Source organism: Chlorocebus sabaeus, chromosome 8 (genome assembly GCF_047675955.1).
Source record: "Chlorocebus sabaeus isolate Y175 chromosome 8, mChlSab1.0.hap1, whole genome shotgun sequence".
NCBI lineage: Eukaryota > Metazoa > Chordata > Mammalia > Primates > Cercopithecidae > Chlorocebus > Chlorocebus sabaeus.
Genome location: NC_132911.1, coordinates 18,462,247 through 18,480,469, shown reverse-complemented (window position 1 = coordinate 18,480,469; position 18,223 = coordinate 18,462,247). Strand labels below are relative to the sequence as shown.

The 18,223-nt window shown below is 38.4% G+C and overlaps 1 protein-coding gene and 1 non-coding gene across 4 annotated transcripts in view; one reads left to right on the top strand and one right to left on the bottom strand.

Annotated features, from left to right (window-relative positions):
- Positions 1-18,223, top strand: part of PSD3 (pleckstrin and Sec7 domain containing 3) — a 555,746-nt gene that overhangs the window by 96,458 nt on the left and 441,065 nt on the right. The window lies entirely within an intron of this gene.
- LOC119618961 (small nucleolar RNA SNORA62/SNORA6 family) lies at positions 14,332-14,485 on the bottom strand. Its single transcript, XR_005235304.1, has one exon. It is a non-coding gene; the product is annotated as a small nucleolar RNA SNORA62/SNORA6 family (small nucleolar RNA).

Genomic DNA, 18,223 nt, shown 5'->3' with positions numbered 1-18,223 from the left:
TCATTAAGTCTTAATTTCAGAGTTACTTTATCTTGGTTTCTGATTGATCTTCAATTTAAACTGAGCCTCAGCATTTTTTCTGCCTATCCCTGATGTGGGGAAAACCAGCTAATAATGTATAAGGCAAACTTTCAGTGTTATTGAGAGCTAAAGTTTACAACTGAATTGGGGAGATAAGCTGTAATACTCATGAACTAGTATTACAATTTACTGTTACTAGCAATCACAGCAGCAGTAACCATTTATTGAGAGGTTACTATCTGCCAAAGCTTGTGTTAAGACTTTACATTCATTATCTTATTTAACTGTTGAAGCAATGCTGTAAAGTTGGTTTTATCTTCATCAATAAATAAGTGCCAGAAACAGTGCCACTATACTCTGAAACAATGAGACTCTGAGAATTATTTTATTGGATTCTGGGTGTCACATTTAAAGGGGGACATTAACAGTGAACAGGTAGGTGAGTGGTCAGAAAAATCATATGATGTTAGGAGAGGTCATAGAACTGTGATCTTTAACCTAAGGAGAGAAGACTTAGTGGACGTAATTGTTATCAGTAAGTATTTGGAATAAAGAATATGATCTAAAGAGAAAACCAACTCTGGCAAAAGGAGTACACTCACTCTGTCTTTCTCTGAGGAATACAGAAAAGACATTTGCAACATTTTCTTACTTTGGATTTTAATCCAAAATCAGAAAGAATTTTTGAACAGTTGTTTGAAAAACTAAACCAACTTCCTATCTTTATGCGATGGAACAGAGACTAGGTCACTCCCTGGATATTCTGGATTAAATGATTGCATTTGGAAGATGTGGATTATACAAGAAATTAGGAATTGACCGTTGGATGAGTTGTCCATGTCTGATTTTGTAATAAATTGTGTCCTTTAATCAGATTATTTTTATGATAGAAATAACTATTGAGTTGTTTTGTAAATTAAGTTGGAGATTGTGATTAATAGTACAATAATATAGTATCAGAGCTCAGACAGACCTTAGAAATCTTGAAGTCTAATGTCATTTTGCAAATCAGGAAACAGAGAGAAAGAAAATGAATTAAGGACAGAGTTGGACAAGTACTCAGGTGTTGACTTCAAGTCCACTACTTAAAAAAAAATTATGGTTTCTAATGTGTAGATGAAGAAGACTACATCATTTCTAGTACATTTTTAAAGGTCCTGTTGAATCTTCTCTAGAGTTAACAGAATGAAGTAGCCTGAAGTTCATTTGTTCTAATTAAGGCACACTTGAGTCCTTTTTGGTTATCTTATCTGAACTTGGAGTTCAGTGATTTTCCTAAAGAAAAGCTTTCAGTTTGTCAACTTCTTTTATTGTTAGTGTTTTCTTTCCCTGGAAACTGCATCTTTTTATTGAAAGGATAAGAAAGGATATAGTGGCTCTCTGAATTTATCCATTCATTCAACAAGTATTTACTGAGGTGTGCGCCAGACACTTCCAAGCACAATTATAGGGTCATTAGCTTTTACTGTGAGATGAGAAGCCATCACATTGTTTTGAACAGAAGATTAGAAGATTTTTTTTTTCTTCCAAGTATCACTAACAAGTTAAAAGGATTCCCTGGGAGTTTCAGCAAGCTATAGTCCCACTTGCCTTGATTTAATGAGACATACCTTTTGATCTCAGCACACAATTGGGATTAACTGCAGTTTGAGGTCTGCTCCTTATTAGTTATATAACTAAATTTACAATAAAGCCTGCAACTTTTTCCATAAAAACAGAGTATAAACCTGTTAAAAATGTTTTACCATATACTGGTTTGAAAACCATTATGAATTCATGGTGGAATTTGACCAACCTAGGTTTGATGGACAGTTTCACTGATGTTTCGATTTTGTATTTTGTACAAATGTATTAATTTTTCTTAGCCTCCGTTTCTTTATTAGTACAATGAGGGTAAAACTTGTTATACAGGAGTGTTTTTGAGGGTTGAATGATTTAAGGGAAATCCTGATTGTGAAATGCGCCGACCCATGTCTGGCGCATTGTAAATATTCAATAAAAGCACAGCCATTATGATGATAATTTAGTCAAGGGGATGTTAAACATGGGTAAAAGTTGTTTTGAAGCTAGATTGAGGGTTCTAATTCAGAGCCTTAATTTATTTTTAGTTTAGAGCTCAGACAAAATGTCTTTAATGCCTTTGTCTAAAGGTCCTGACATTGAAACAAGTATTAAAATGACACCTCTATCTTAATTAACACTGTTTGTTTTGCATGTGTATGAATTAATCCTTTTAAATGTCACTAGCTGTTTTGGTGGTGTCACAGCTTGACAAATGCTGCCTCCCTCATTCCACAGATATTACCAATTTTGGACCAATTCTGGTGGTTCAGCTGTCAGTTAAAGCAGTCAGAGAAGGCCCTGCCTGTAGGTCACAGTTGACCCTAGCCACAGGACACTCAGGGAAATGGTGCACTGTGAAACCTCCCAGGGAGTGTCAGGAGTCTGTGTGTCGTGTGTGTGTGTGTGTGTGTGTGTGTGTGTGTTGAGTGTGTGTGTGTTTGTGTTTCCTGTTTGCCAAGATTATTGTCCTCCGAGAGAGTGAACACATGACCTTATGACTCTGTAGCCAAGTTCACTCCTGTAATATCTTTTTATTTGCATATTTTTACCACTGGAAATTTAGTCTGACTTAGTTCAATACTGTATCTAGACCAGCGTCTGGTCAAAAGTGTTAAATTTGACTTGCTAATCTCCATGCGAGATGAGGGGGAGACCCTATGTAAAACTGAATTGGGCTCATGTAAAACCCGTGTTTCTGGTGCCCCGTTTTCCTCAGGCTATGGCTGGCAGCTTCTTCTACCCCAGTTATGTATTTCACTTTCCTGGGGCTGAAGTGTCAGCTAGCCGAGCTGATAAATTTATCTGGATTCATAGGAGAGAGTTAGAGGATCATGTGGTCCTTTTAACTGTCTTTGGAGGCAGGATTTTGCTTCCCCCACTCCTCAGTTATTTGAAAGCACTTTGGCAACACTGAGATCACTGCATTACTGTTACTGTAACACTGCAGCTTCGTCGATCTGTTAGTGAAGGTGATCATCAGGGAAATTACAGATCATGGAAAGGTAAGTGGAGGACAGGCCTCTGGAGAAGGTATTCATAGGCACAGGCAATGTTTTTCAGATTGTGTACTTACTTTAAAATATTCTGTTTAAAAATTTTTAATTAAAATTTGTTTCCTTATTACCAAAAATACCCTGGTAATTGTAGATTGCCTGGGTGGGGACTAGAAGAAGTTGCCAGTTTAAGCCAAACCACATGGAGTGACAATGAGGGAAAGGTGACTTCAAGAAGAAAAGAGGTTTTCTGTTACCAGAAGAATGAGTGCTGGCCAGGCAGGAACAGCAGATGTCCCTGGCAGATGAAATGGTGCTGGCCAGAGGAAGCATATGCCGTACAGAGGAATATCGAGCACAAAGGCCATGGGCAGAAAAGAGCGTCGCATATGAAGAACCGAAAGAAGGCCAGGCTGCGGAGCCAAGTGAGGAAGAGTGGGTGGAGCTATAGGCATGAAGGAACGGGATTGCAAAGATAAGATGGGGCCAGGTCATGCAGGGTCTTATGGCTAAAGGAGGGTGCCTGGATTTTTATCCTGTGAAAATGGAAGGTCATTGAAGAGGTTTAAGCAGTTTAGCCTTTTAAAAAGATCACTCTGGATGCCCTGTGGAGAATGGATTGAAGAGGGCAAGAAAGGAAGCAGAGGGATTAATCAGGGAGCTTTTGTAGGTGAGAGATGAAGGTTTCTTGGACAGGGATGGTGGCAGCTGTGATACAGACAAGTGGAAAGATAAATGAGCCACATTTTGTATAGATCAACAGAACCTGATGATTGATGGGGTGTAAGGAAAGGAAAAATGACGTAGATTTCTGCCTCGATTAATGGGGATTCATGGAGTTGCCATTTATTGAGATGTAGCACTCTTGTTGGGTATTGCTTTGTGTTACTCACATCCTTCCACCTAGACGGTAAGCTTCTTAGATCAAAGATAAGGCACCATTTCGTCTTTCTTCACCATTGATTCTAGCACAGTGCTGAGGCATTAGAACAGCCACTGAGTTGTACATATATCGGGTGGGTAGTTGATCCAAACCCCACTCGCAGGGTGGCTCTTGAGAGACGGCTTAAAGGAATAAAAATAAGTGGCATTTGTTAGGATATTTATTGTTGTTGGTTTTTAGATTTCTTTAAGATGATGCAAGTTATGTAAGAAGTAGTTACTATGAGCATAGAAAATGTAATCAGACCTCACAGCTAAGGAGGTTTGCCCAACATAATTTATTGATAGAGCTGGGACATTCTCTAATCCCTAGTATTCTCATTAAATCATCTAACCTGTACTTGTTATTTTGGGTAATTTTTGTTTCCTGACTAAAATCGTGTTTCTTTTTTCTTTGCTCTTCTACATGTTAAAAATAAAACAAAATACCAAATTTCTTCACCTTTGATGCTTTGAGCTTCTCAGTTCCTTCTGGTCTCTTTTTTTTTTCTCCTTTCCAAAACTCATTCTGAAGGAATGAGAGTGAAAAAAGAAAAGAGAGTGAAAGCTGAAGAAATCTGTCCAGTCACTCAGCAACACCCACCTGAGGTAATAGGGCCAATGAAACCGCTTCAAAAATTGTTCTAGAATAAAAAGTGGCTTCTAGAACATTGTGCAGTATCTAGCTGCAGTGCCCAGGAGGTGCTGACTGGTTACTGAGACTCAGCCCCGCTACCTTGTGTTTTTACATCCGTGGCTTTTGTCATCTCTGGCATGCTCTTTGTTTCTTCCTAAGAGAATTTTTAAACCGGAGGAATTGAATACAGGCTGTCTGAAAAAGAATGCCTAACAGAACCCAAGTTTTCTTTACCTGGAGTCCAGACCATGCAGACTGCTGTTTATTAGGACACAGACAGTCACATGGTGGGCTCGGCCCTGGCTCGCAGTCAGCTTTGAAGCCTCCATAGCAAATGGCGAGCTCCATTCCAACAAGTGCTCACATTCCCGGGCAAACACATGCTTTTTATTCTATGTCATTTTTCCATTGCTGTAGACTTGTGAAACAATGATTAAGAGAATTTCAGAAACCAAAGTTATTTTCCCTGCTCTTATTTGCATATTTCTGTTCCTTAGAAGTTTCTAAGGTAAAAAAGTCCTCAAAGTTTGGGGACTGTCTTCCACACCTTCAACACTTTTTAAACATGTGATAGTGTCATTAATGTTCTTGTGAATAATGGCTTAAGTAGAGTGATTGGAAATAGAGCTCTGGAGGAGCTTGGCATGGGGGTTGGGTGAGCATTGCTGAGTTGGGTAATTAGGCAGCTACAACCGTGTAGAACAGAAGTGATGATTAGACTAATTAGGAAAGCCATTTCATAAGTGCTGTGGTAGACCCAAGGGCAATGGCCTAGAAATGCCGCCTTCCCTGATTTATTTGATTGATGAAAAGCAGGTTTTCCACTTGCGGGTTTATTTATTTTTTAAATTAGAGATTTGTTTGCCTCATTTTCATCTGTTACAGTTTCATTTCCAAGATAACAGAGAGGCAAAAGTGTCTTATTCGCAGTTTGGACACAGGGCTTTCATGCTTTTGCTTTCATTCCCTTTACTACATGATTCTAGGGAAGCAGATTTATCAGGGCGCTTTTAGTCAAATCTTTGCAAAGGACTCGCATGTTTTATTTAGTCAGAATTCAATCCAAGCAGCTTTTCTAGTGACAGGCCGCTTTCTGGTCGCCTTTATACACCTAATTTTTTCATGTATATATATATACACACACATATATATATATTTTAACATTCATTGGTGCTGACTGTGTTCCAAGCACTATTAAATACAAGGGATTCAAAGCTATCTAGCTGTTAAGGGCTTTGTTTTGTTCAGTGTTATTGCCCCAGTTGCTAGCATGGTGCTTGGCTTATGGTAGGTGCTATGTAAATATTTGTTGAAAGAATGAGCAAATTAAAGGCTAGGCCCTTGTTTTGTATTTTGTGTGTACACTCACATTTAGCTTATGTAATTGCAGCTTATTTTGCAAAACGGATTTATTATTTTTTCTTTGTTTTTCTTTTTTTTTGAAACAGGGTCTTGCTCTGTTGCCCAGGCTGGAATGCAGTGGCACAATCATGGCTCACTGCTGCCTCAACCTCTTGGGCTCAGGTGATTCTCTCACCTCAGCCTCCCACGTAGCTAGGACTATAGGCACATGCCACCACACCTACCTAGTTTTTAAAAATTATCTGTAGAGATGGGGTTTCACTGTGTTGCCCAGGGTGGTCTTGAACTCCTGGCTTCCAATGATCCTCTGCTTTGCCCTTTCAAAGTGCTGGGATTACAGGCAGAGATATTTGGGAGGCTGAGGTGGGTGGATCACAAGGTCAGGAGATCGAGACCATCCTGGCTAACACGATGACACCCCGTCTCTATTAAAAACACGAAAAATTAGCCGGGTGTGGTGGCGGGTGCCTATAGTCCCAGCTACTCAGGAGGTTGAGGCAGGGGAATGGTGTGAACCCGGGAGATGGAGTTTGCAGTGAGCTGAGATTGCGCCACTGCACTCCAGCCTGGGCAAAAGTGCGAGACTCCATCTCAAAAAAAAAAAAAAAAAAAAAGAGAAAAAAAATTTCTGTAAATAAATCTCATTTATTTCCTGGTAGTTTTAAAATTTAAGCTAAACCTCAAACAATTTTCTTCTAAAACATAATAAATAGTACCAAGAGTGTTGTATATCTTTTAAAAATAAAAGTGTGGAGTGAAAATGTTTTGCCAAATTATCAGGTATAGTTTGCAAAGCACTATTATGCGTAGTATGTTGTTCGCCTCTCTGTGACAATACCATTAACCTATTTGTGCTGGAGGTTGCAAATTATTTTGTAAAAAAAATCAGACCTTGACGATGACCTTGAGCAGTAGGATATACATAACTTCCACAAGCTTAGCGTTCCAATAATGGAACACTAGGGATAAATAGGTTAAAGTAGGCCCACGGTGTGTGAGGTTTGGAAAAGTGAGTTGATTTTCCTGAAGTCCTCATGGATTAGCCATGGGAACAAGTTCCTCATATGCCAACTGCTGGCTTTGTTCTCCCTCATCTTGCTCTTCCCTTAATGGAGAACTCTCTTTTGTACCCAAGTTTGCAAATGCCTACATTAGCCCATTGGGTTTAAAGAATCTTTTAAGGGCATTTAGCGATAAGGGAAGTGTCTAACTCTTCAAAAATAGCCATAGTAATATATCTGCTAACCAGATAAAGAAGTACAGCACCATTAAAAAAAAATGCTTGTGAGATTTTTTTTTCAAACATTGAACTTTTTTTTTTTTTTTTTTTTCCTGAGACCATTTTATTTCCAGAAAGGGCTTATGGACTTCATGAGAATGTGTAGTGAAGCAGAAAAAGCCAGAGCGACCTTATTGAATTCTCTGATCCTTGAGTGTATTTTTCTGGTACAAAATGGGGTAATAATACCAACCTTGCAAGTGTGTTCTGGGAATTAAATCGGAAACAGTGCAACTCATATGAAGTACCCAGTATTTGATAGCAAAGACAAAATAAAAATACAAGCAAAAACAAGTAAAAAAACTTAACACCAAGGGGTGAAAACAATCTATGTGCCTTTGAAAACTTGATAACTGAAATTCTAATTACAGTCATTTATATCTATTCATTAGTGCAGTTTCTCCAGGGACCTCTACTGTTAACCCAATTTCAGTTATTCTCTGTATGTGAAAGCATCAAAATTATTTTCTTTTTAAGATAAAAGTCCTAAATTCATTTTGAACCTGCACAATTAATCTAAATTAATGAGGTTTTGTTACTTTGTTATCCAGTGTGTATTTTAAGGTTCTATTGCTGTGCTACCCTACATTTTGTGACCTAGGAATTTTAGATACAACTGTAATCTTGGTCTTTAAATAGAACTTTGAGTAACAAAGTGAAGTAGAATATTGATGGCAAACTTTGATAATAAAATGTAATTATAATATAATACTATTAATTTAGAGTTAGAAAGTATCCATTAAAAAAAGTATCCATCAATGTCCAAACTAAATAGGAAATATTTAATTGGCTTCTAGGAAAATGAAATACATCATTCTAATATTTTAATATTTAGAAAGAAAAGATCTCATTACAACTTAAAAAATGATTTTTTTCTGATAAGTACCATTGACTTCATTTAAATGTCTGCTTTTAGTAGTCAAATCCCAGAAGAAAATGCTATTTTTAGGAGTATGTTTAACTGAAAAAGCTCATATTTCTATTCAATTTTAGGCAATTCCTCTTGACAAGACAAGTAAACTAATGTTTCATGATAAAGTCCCCAGCTATCTCAGACTTAAGCAAAAGACCCCAAATCATAGTTTGCAGCTTTTATTCAAAATATGTTTTATATCATCTATTAACTAGGGAATTCCTGATGCCTTCCTATTAGGATAAATAAGCAAGAAACACAATAGGACAGTGATTGTATTCTTAAGTATTAGGGAGTTTAGAGCCCCAGATATTGTATATGCAGACCTCTGTGCTTATGTTTGTTCATTTTAATGAGACTCCAAAGGCTCACAATTTTATAGGGGTTATAGTGTTTCAGTTCCAGAACCAGGTAAAGACAGGGCAGCCCTCCATTCTATCAAAGCGATCTTCTCACTCATAGGTGGGAATTGAACAATGAGAACACTTGGACACAGGAAGGGGAACATCACACACTGGGGCCTGTTGTGGGGTGGGGGAAGTGGGGAGGGATATCATTAGGAGATATACCTTATGAGATATACCTCATTAGGAGATGTAAATGATGAATTAATGGGTGCATCTCACCAACATGGCACATGTATATCTATGTAACAAACCTGCACATTGTGCACATGTACCCTAGAACTTAAAGTATAATAATAAAATAAAAAAATAGGCGAAGGATGACCAGGTGTGGTGACTCACACCTGTAATCCCAGCACTTTGGGAGGTCAAGGCGGGCAGATCATTTGAGGTCAGGAGTTTGAGACCAGCCTGGCCAACATGGTCAAACCCTATCTCTACTAAAAATATAAACATTAGCTAGGCGTGGCAGGGGACACCTGCAATCCCAGCTACTCTGGAGACTGAGACACGAGAATCACTTGAACCTGGAGGGCAGAGGTTGCAGTGAGCCAAGATGGCACTACCATACTCCAGCCTGGGCAACAGAGTGAGACTCTGTCTCAAAAAAAGAAAGAAGAAGAAGAAAAAAAAAAAAAGCGAAGGATGATGGGTCGGGGTTAGGACCATTTCCTGGTGACACTGAGCTGGTTAAGTTGGTGGATCTATGAGGGCAAACTTGGAAGTGTTGGCTGCCTTCACGGCCTCCAGGGTCTTTGCCTTGTGCGCTGGGGCTTGGCAGTACTACCCCACGGTCAGGTTGACAGGAGTGTGATCTTTTTTGTCTGTCTTATGACATCATAATTAATATTTAATTTTATTGTTTGGATAATATTTTCAAATAATGTGAAAAATTAAAAAACGTCACCACTTTTTATAGCCACAATTAAGGAATTAAAATAAAATTTGGTAAGACTACAAAATTCACAAAATTATATTATGGCCTCATTTTAAAAACTGAAAGTTTGTTTTTTCCAATGCTCAAATGGTTTCTTTGATAACATTTTTTGAGAGCATTCTTTAAAAAATGTGTTACGACCACATGTTTTTGATATTTTTAACGCATGCACTTAATCCTGTTTAACTTTTTAAAATAATTCTAGTTGACTGTTTTCAAATATTTTAGTGCAGTGATGTCTTCATGGGCTATAAATTTGTACCATAATGTAAAGACATTATGTTAGGATCATTTTAATGCATGAATACCTGGGCTTTAAGTAAGGATCTGTTGAGAGTTGTGTAGTTCAGTTATGTGTTTTAACAACTAGAGAGTCAGCTCTATTGTAAACATATAGGCATAGCTTGTTTTATTGTGCATTGCAGATATTATTATTATTATTATTTTAATTGAAGGTTTGTGGCACCTCTGTGTTGATCAAGTCTTTCAGCAGCATTTTTCCACTGTGCTCACTTTATGACTCTCTGTCACCTTTTTGTAATTCTTGCAATATTTTAAATTTTCTCATTATTATTATTATATCTATTATGATGATCTGTGATCAGTGATTTTTTTTTTTTTTTTAAATAATGAGATAGTGTCTTGCTCTGTCGCCCAGGCTGGAGTATGGTAGCACAATCATATTTCACTGCAACCTTGAACTCCTGGGCTCACATGAACCTCCTGTTTCAGCCTCCTGGGTAGCGACAGCATCTGGCTATATTGCTCTGGCTGGTCTCCAACTCCTGGACTCAAGCAGTCCTCTTGCCTCAGGCTCCCAAAATGGTAGGATTATAGGCATCAGCCACTGTACCTGGCCAGTCAGTGATTTTTGATGTTACTCTTGTAATTGGTTTGGGACCTCAAGAACTGTGTCCATGTAAGATGGAGAACTTAATAAACGTCGTATGTTTTGACTGCTCCATGACTGGTCCTTCCCCTGTCCTGCTATTTCCTGAGACACAACAATGTGAAATTAATCCAATTCATAACTCTATAATGGCCCCTAAGTGTTCAAGTGGAAGGAACAGTTGCATGTTTTTCACTTGAAATCAAAGAAATGATTAAGCTTAGTGAGAAGGGCATGTTGAAGCCAGGCGAAAAGCTAGGTCTCTTGCACCAACAGTTAGCCAAGTTGTGAATGTAAAGGAAAAGTACTTGAAGGAAATTCAAAGTGCTACTTCAGTCAGTACGTGAATGACAAGAAAGCAGAAGCCTTACTGCTGATATGGAGCAAACTTGAGCTATCTGAATGGAAGAACAAATAGCTACAACATTCACTTAAAACAAAACCTAATCCAGAGCAAGCCTCCAATTCTGTGAAGGCTGAGAGAGGTAGAGGTAAGAAAGCTGCAGAAGAAAAGTTGGAAGCTAGCAGACATCGGTTCGTAAGGTTTACAAGGTTTAAGGAAGGAGGCCATCTTTATAACATAAAGGTGAAGCAGCATTTGCTGATGTAGAAGCTGCATCAAGTTATTCAGAAGATCTAGCTAAGACCATTGATGAAAGAGAGTTTCAATGTAGACAGAACAGCCTTCTATTGGGAGAAGATGCCATCTAGAACTTACATAGCTACAGAGAAGTCAATGCCTGGCTTCAAAGCTTCAACAGACAGGTTGACTCTTGTTAGGGGCTAATGCAGCTGGTGACTTGAAGTTGAAGCCATTGCTCATTTACCATTCTAGAAATCCTAGGGCCCTTCAGAATTATGCTAGATCTACTCTACTTGTGCTCTATAAATGTAACTACCAAGCCTGGATGACAGTACGTCTATTAGCAGCATGGTTTACTGAATATTTTAAGCCAACTTGAGCCCTACTGCTTAGAAGAATATTTCAAAATATCCCTGCCTTTCAGCAATGCACCTAGTCACCCAAGAGAGCTGATGGAAATCTACAAGGAGATGGATGTTGTTTTCATGCCTGTTAACACAGCATCCATTCTGCAGCCAGTGGATCAAGGAGTCATTTTGACTTTTAAGTCTTATTATTTAAGAAATATATTTCATAAGTCTGTAGCTGCTATAGATAGTAATTTCTCCGATGGATGTGGGCAAAGTCAATTGAAAGCCTTCTGAAAAAAATTCACCATTCTAGATGCCATTAAGAGCATTTGTAATTCATGGGAGAATGTCAAAATACTAACACGAACAGGAGTTTGGAAGAAGTTGATTCCAACCCTCATGGATGACTTTAGGGGTGAGTTCAAGACTGCAGTGGAGAAAGCAGCTACAGATTTGATAGAAATAGCAAGAGAACTAGAATTAGAAATGGAGCCTGATGATACGACTGAATTACTACAATTTCATGATGAAACATTAGTGGATGAGGAATAGCTTCTTATGAATGAACAAAGAAAGTGGTTTCTTGAGATGGGATTTACTCCTGGTGAAGATGCTGTGAACATTGTTCAGATGACAACAAAGGATTTAGAATGTTCCATAAACTTAGTTGATAAAGTAGTGGTAGGGTTTGAGAAGACTGACTTCAGATGTGAAAGAAGCTCTACTGTGGGTAAAATGCTGTCAAACCACATTGTATGCTACAGAGAAATCTTTTGTCTTAAGAGACCGTTGATGTGACAAACTTCATTTGTGTCTTATTTTTTAAATTGCCACAGCCACCCCAGCTTTCAGCAGCTACTACCCTGAACATTCAGCAGCCATCAGTATTGAGGCAAGTCCCTTCATCAGCACAGAGATTACAACTTACTGAAGCCTCAGATGATTGTCAGTATTTTTTTTTAGCAATAAAGTATTTTTTAAATCAAGATGTGTACATTGACATTGTTTTCTTTTTAGACATAATGCTCTTCCACAGTTAATAGACTGCAGTATAGTGTCAACAACTTTTATATTCACTGTGAATCACTGGAGTGATTCACTTTGTTGTGATGTTTGCTTTATTATGATGTTCGCTTTATTGTTGTGCTCTGGAATTGAACCCACACAATCTCCAAAGTATGCCTATATATATAGAATCTTAACAGGAAGTATTCTAAATACTTTTCAAGTGCTAGCTTACTTATTCCTCAGGTTGTCATAACCTGACGAGTTTGTTTTATGGTTATCTCTATTTTCCAAAGACACAGGGACGTTAAGTACCTTGTCCAAGGTCACCCACTAGTAAGTGATAGAATCTGGACTTCAGTTCATTTGGTGTGGCACTGGAGCCTGCACTGTTTAAATCACCATAGGAGTCTTTCTGCTTCAATAAAGTGGACCTTTTTTTTTGGAGGGGGGGCGGGGGGTGACCTGTGGCTTTCCTTGCTTCTTTCCGGATTTCTATGTGTCTTGAAACCACTATGTTTTGTTCATCTCTTCATTCAACAAATATTTATTGAGTATCCATTATGTGATGCTGAGGGCTAGCAGTATCCAGGTGGACCCTGATGTGTTACAGCCTCTGTGCCCAAGATTCACTGGCTATTGTAGCTTAATGTCTGGGAGGCAAGACAGGCATAACAAAGGGAAACTCACTGGGGAGGGGGCAGGGACAGGGGAGCCAGGGTGCAAAGAACTCTCTGAAACTAGGACCTGAGAGGTGTAAAAGATTTAGCCAGGTTGGGAAGGGGGTGTGAGGAGAAGAGGGTGGTATTCCAGTTAGAGGGAGTAGCTAAGTGCAAAGACCAGAGATCAGAAACTGTGAAAAGAGTTCAGAGAACTGAAAGAGCTTCCCTGTGGCAGAAGCACTCAGTGTTCTGAATTAGGAGTGGGGATGGTGAAGGGTGTAAATAGTATTAAAGTGTTCTAAGATCAGGCAGAAGGGTCAAGTAATGGATTAACTTTACACTTTGATCAGTTGGATATATTTATTGTAAATTTCTAGGATAATAAAAGCCTTAAAGCAGAGTGTATAGCATCTAAACTTGTGTGTGTGTGTGGAGGGAGAGAGGGAAAAATAAAAACGAGACTCAATCAAAAGGAGGCAAGAAAGGAGAGAAAGACAAAATAGATGAGGTGAATAGCACAAATAAGATGGTAGATGTAAATCCTAATGTATTTGTAATTATATTAAATGTGTATGTTCTAAATGTACCAATTAAAAGATAAAGATTGTCAGACTGATAAAACCCAACCAACCAATCAACTAACCCAACCAGCCGTCCAACCAACTAATCCAACTAGGTGCTCCTTTCACCTGACAGAGAGGGAATACCTCCAAGAAATGAGAAATGACAAGAGGTGACCATAAGATAAGCTACCTCCATCTCCTTCCCTGTCTGTCTACCCTGGAAGCCACCACATTCTTAGGAAAGCCACTGGGTTTCCCACTATATATAAGTGCAATGGAGGTGGTCCTGGGAGGTTAGCAGTGTCTGGGTTACTCAGGTCTGGCTTTCCCAGCAGCTTGTGAGGAACTTTTTGGCAGAGGTGGAGTGTCACTCACATCCCTCGTGCCTTCCATAGTGTTTGACAGGCAGTAGCCCTTTAAGTAGCCTTTATCATGTGTGTACATTTGATTTCCATATGAGATTGTAAACTCTTTGCAGGACAGAGAACCTGTTATACCTTTGAGTTTTCCTAATATCTACTAAAACATAGATCAGTGTATAGTGAGTGATTCTTACTTAATTCTGTCAAGATGAAATCTGATTTCTGTAGAGGGATACTGTTCTACCTTTCAGCAGTTTGGAGGTCTGTTTCCACAGCAGAGAAGAAATGAAAACCACTTTCTGCAATAAGGACCTGATAACCTACTTTTGCTTAAGTAGATTTTACAGTAGGAGAGTATATTCTTTTATTTCTTCTTTTCTTTTTTTTAGTTGTAGCAAGAATTTCTATTAAACTCCATTCATTGGGTCAGAGACTCTTGTGGTGTTAGTGAAAAACTTGTCCCTTGCGTAGCACCCTGTCTACACTTGTGAGTTCATTGGCCAGTCAGTGGCTTCAACTCCAAGCTCTAACAAGAAGAATATATTCTTTTTTAATTTTAAAGAGCATGATTTATTTAGCATAAAAATAAATGCTTCACTCATATAGAAGCTGTAATGAGATATTAGTAGTAAAATAATAAAAATATTTTCCTTGGAAGAACTGCTGGGCAGACCATATCAAAACAGCAATTTCTGTTTTTGGAATGAAAGATGCTATTGATTCTATTAATCCAAATGCCAGCAGTTCCCTGGTTGAGTAAGAATGTGCTGCCTAAGAGAAAACTCACTTGGCGTCATGTAAGAGCTGCTTATTATGAATAGAAAGAAATTACATAATCCAAAGTAAAAGCAAGTCATTCTGCTTTTAATTACAGTGTATAAACTTTAAAACATGGGCCCAGGGTCTAGTTGGATATACTGCTTTGCAGTAGATATTTTGGAAGCACGCAGTGAAAAATACAACAAAGATGGCTCTGTGCTGGCCGCCCCCCAGTGTCCTGGTGGTTTCACGTTTAGTGACTGTATTCAGTTATTGTGAAATCACAGAATTTTAAAGCAGGAAAAGGACCTCAGAAGTCTCTTCTTACCCATTTGTCCTCCACATGAGAAAATAAGCCCACAGTGGTGAAGGGATTTTACTGAGGTCGTATAGCGAACTCCAGAAGGAACGTAGGCATTTGGGCTCCTGTCTGGCTTTCTTTGAGACTGAGCTTCTTCGCTGCTGCCTGGAAGCTCTTCTGTGGTTGTGGCCTCTTGCTGACTTTAGTGTAGTGATAAGGGGGTAGCTATGAGGGTAGAGGGTAGGAGAGAGGAAGGGAGAGATTGAAAGAGAGAATGAGTCATTGTCATTGAGAGGGATTGAGAAAGAAGATGATAAAGAAAGAAGTATGTCTGCTTTGCTGCTTCTCAGAAGTGGTACCAATAAAGCAGTGCTCTGAGGCAGTGTCTGGTGTGTAAGTGAGCTGCGGAGCCTGGCAGTGGTTGGGGTGTGGGAACATTCTATACCTGCCCCTGGTGCCTCCTCATTCCTGTGCTGTAAACCCCATTGTGAGGTTACTGTGTCTGTTCTTGTTGCCTCTAATCCAGTCCAACCATACACGTAGCTGTCTCAGGTTATGGAGAGATGTTAAGGAGAGAAGGGGCAAATTGAAATGTGCATATTTTAAACTGTGTTCATTGTCAGATTTTTTGAATCTTAGCACAAGGATTTCCTGAGCATAACCTCACATTTCCCTTTCTATTTGCAAATCTGAACAAAATCCTGTGACCTTCGTTGCTTACTCAGAGCTGGACATTGTAAGAATAGTCATAATGCAAACTGATTTTCTGAAAGTATTTTGAATGTTTTAGTTATTCTTTCCCAGTTCACCCAGAGTCCGTTATGGATTTGCTGCTGTCAAAAAAAGTGTTGAAACCCAGCGTGTGGATATGCAGTGTTGCTTTTAGCCTTGCAGGCAGTGCCCTCTGGACTTCAGCAAACTTCAGCTCTGACCCGAGTTACCTGCTTTGGCTCCTATTGCATTTACCGGGGACCAGATTCTGGCTTTGAAATCTCTCCCTGAAGTCAGGTGGGAGCCTGGCCCAATGGAAAATGGCAGTCTTAGGCACTGATGATCAATTGCTGTTTTCCTTGCTAGCGTCATGATATCAGACGTATGGGTTCTCAGTAAATCATGTATTGTTTACTTGTTTTTGCTCAAAAGTCCATCTCTGGTTACATCATTGGAAGCCTCTCAGTTTAACCTCTTCCTTTGTAGCTTCTATGGTTGGAAATAAATTGCGACAGTTAAAATCTTACTGCATGAGTAATATGTGTTGATTTTAGGAAAATCAGAAAGTAGGGATAAGTAAAAAGAAAAAAATATGAATAATTTATAATCCATCTGCCAGAGAGACCACTGGTAACATTTTGGTGGTGCATGTCTAAATTTTTAATGTACACTTATTTACATAACATTAAATATATTTTAATAAAAATGACTTTGGGCTCTATATATGATTTTGTACCAACATTTCTCATATGACATGTTGTATACATCTCTCATATCAGTAAATACAATTTTGTATTTTCAAAAGACAAATCTCTCTATCTTTTTAAATACAGGTACGTATAAAGTAAAAAGGCCCATTATCTCTCAATGTTAAAGTGATTAGTAATAAAGCAAGTAACATTATTTGGTTGCTGACTATATGCCAGGGACTGTTTTATTTATAAGATCCTTTAACACCCACAAAAGTCATCAGAAGTAGTTGCTATTATTAATCCTGTTTTACAGATGAGGATACTGAGGCTAAGTGTTTAAGACAATTCCCAAAGCCATACAGCTAGTAGGAAATGAGCTCAGATAGTCTGGCTCAAGAACCCATTTTTTTTTTTTTTTTTTTTTTTTTTGAGACGGGGTGTTGCTCTGTTGCCCAGGCTAGAGTGCAGTACAGTCTAGGCTCACTGCAACCTCTGCCTTCCAAGTTCAAGCGAGTCTCCTGCCTCAGCCTCCTGACTACCTGGGATTACAGGTGTGTACCACCACACCTGGCTAATTTTTGTATTTTTAGTAGAAATGGGATTTCACCGTGTTGGCCAGCCTGGTCTCGAACTCCTGACCTCAAGTGATCTACCCACCTTTTCTTAACCACACACATACGGTTAGACTTTAAAAACAAAGTCAAACAATAGTCTTTCTCTATTTTTTAAGAAATCTTTCTCTATCAGCATGTATTGAACTACTTCATTCTCCATAACAGCCACATAGACGTCCTTCGTATACTTTGGTTTAACTGTCCCCTTCACTACTGATGGACAATTTGATTGTTTTCAGGTATTTGCAATTACAAGCAATGCGGCAATATTCTTATACTAATGGTACTGTTTATTGAGTGATGAAATCAGCTGCTATGGGTAAATGCATAGAACAGTGCCTGCTGCATAGTAAGATCAGTGATTTCTATTATTATTAGTAATACTATGTGCCATGCACTATGGTTGAATTTAATTGTCAAAATATCCCTATGAGGTAGATACTGTTATTATCCCTGTTTTATGTTTGAAGACGTTAAGACATAACGAGGTTAAACAGTTCTTGTATCCTGTAGTAAGTGAAATCTGTGATTCGAACCCTTTTGGAGCTCGTGGTCTTGACTACTCCTATTTACATATGCCCAGCTTCAAGGGGATCAGAGATGGAGGAGGCCCTGGTATTGGTAAACATTAGTAATGTCCACATATTCTCCTACCACAACGGTGTGAAATTGCCTGTGTCTCTATACCTTTGTAGTCCTGGGTATCACAGATGCTACAGTTTTTAATTGGTGAAAAATAGTATTTCAATGTAATTTGTAATTTATGGGCATTTGTATTTCTTTTTTTGTAAACTGTCTTTGTTCATGGTTTTATTGGATAGTTTTATTTTTAACGATTTTTATGAGCTCTCTGTAAAATAAAGAAATTAGATTTTGAATTCTCATATGCGTTGCAATGTCTTTCTAATATAACCATTTTAATGACTATATTTTACATTTTATGGCGATATTATAGTTTATGTGCATGGTGGGAATTTTGTTCCTTACAGTTTTTCATTCCGTTGCTGTCAAGAACATCCACTTATTATTTTCTTAGGAAATTTCTTAGAAGTGTAAATGGTGGATGGAAGGGAATATACATTTTTAAGGCATTGACTCGTATTTTCTGTCTCTCTGGAAGAATGATAAAAGTACGTTGACCATCAGGGTATGACAGGGTGCCTGTTTCTCGATAACCAATGATATTACATAATATTATTTTA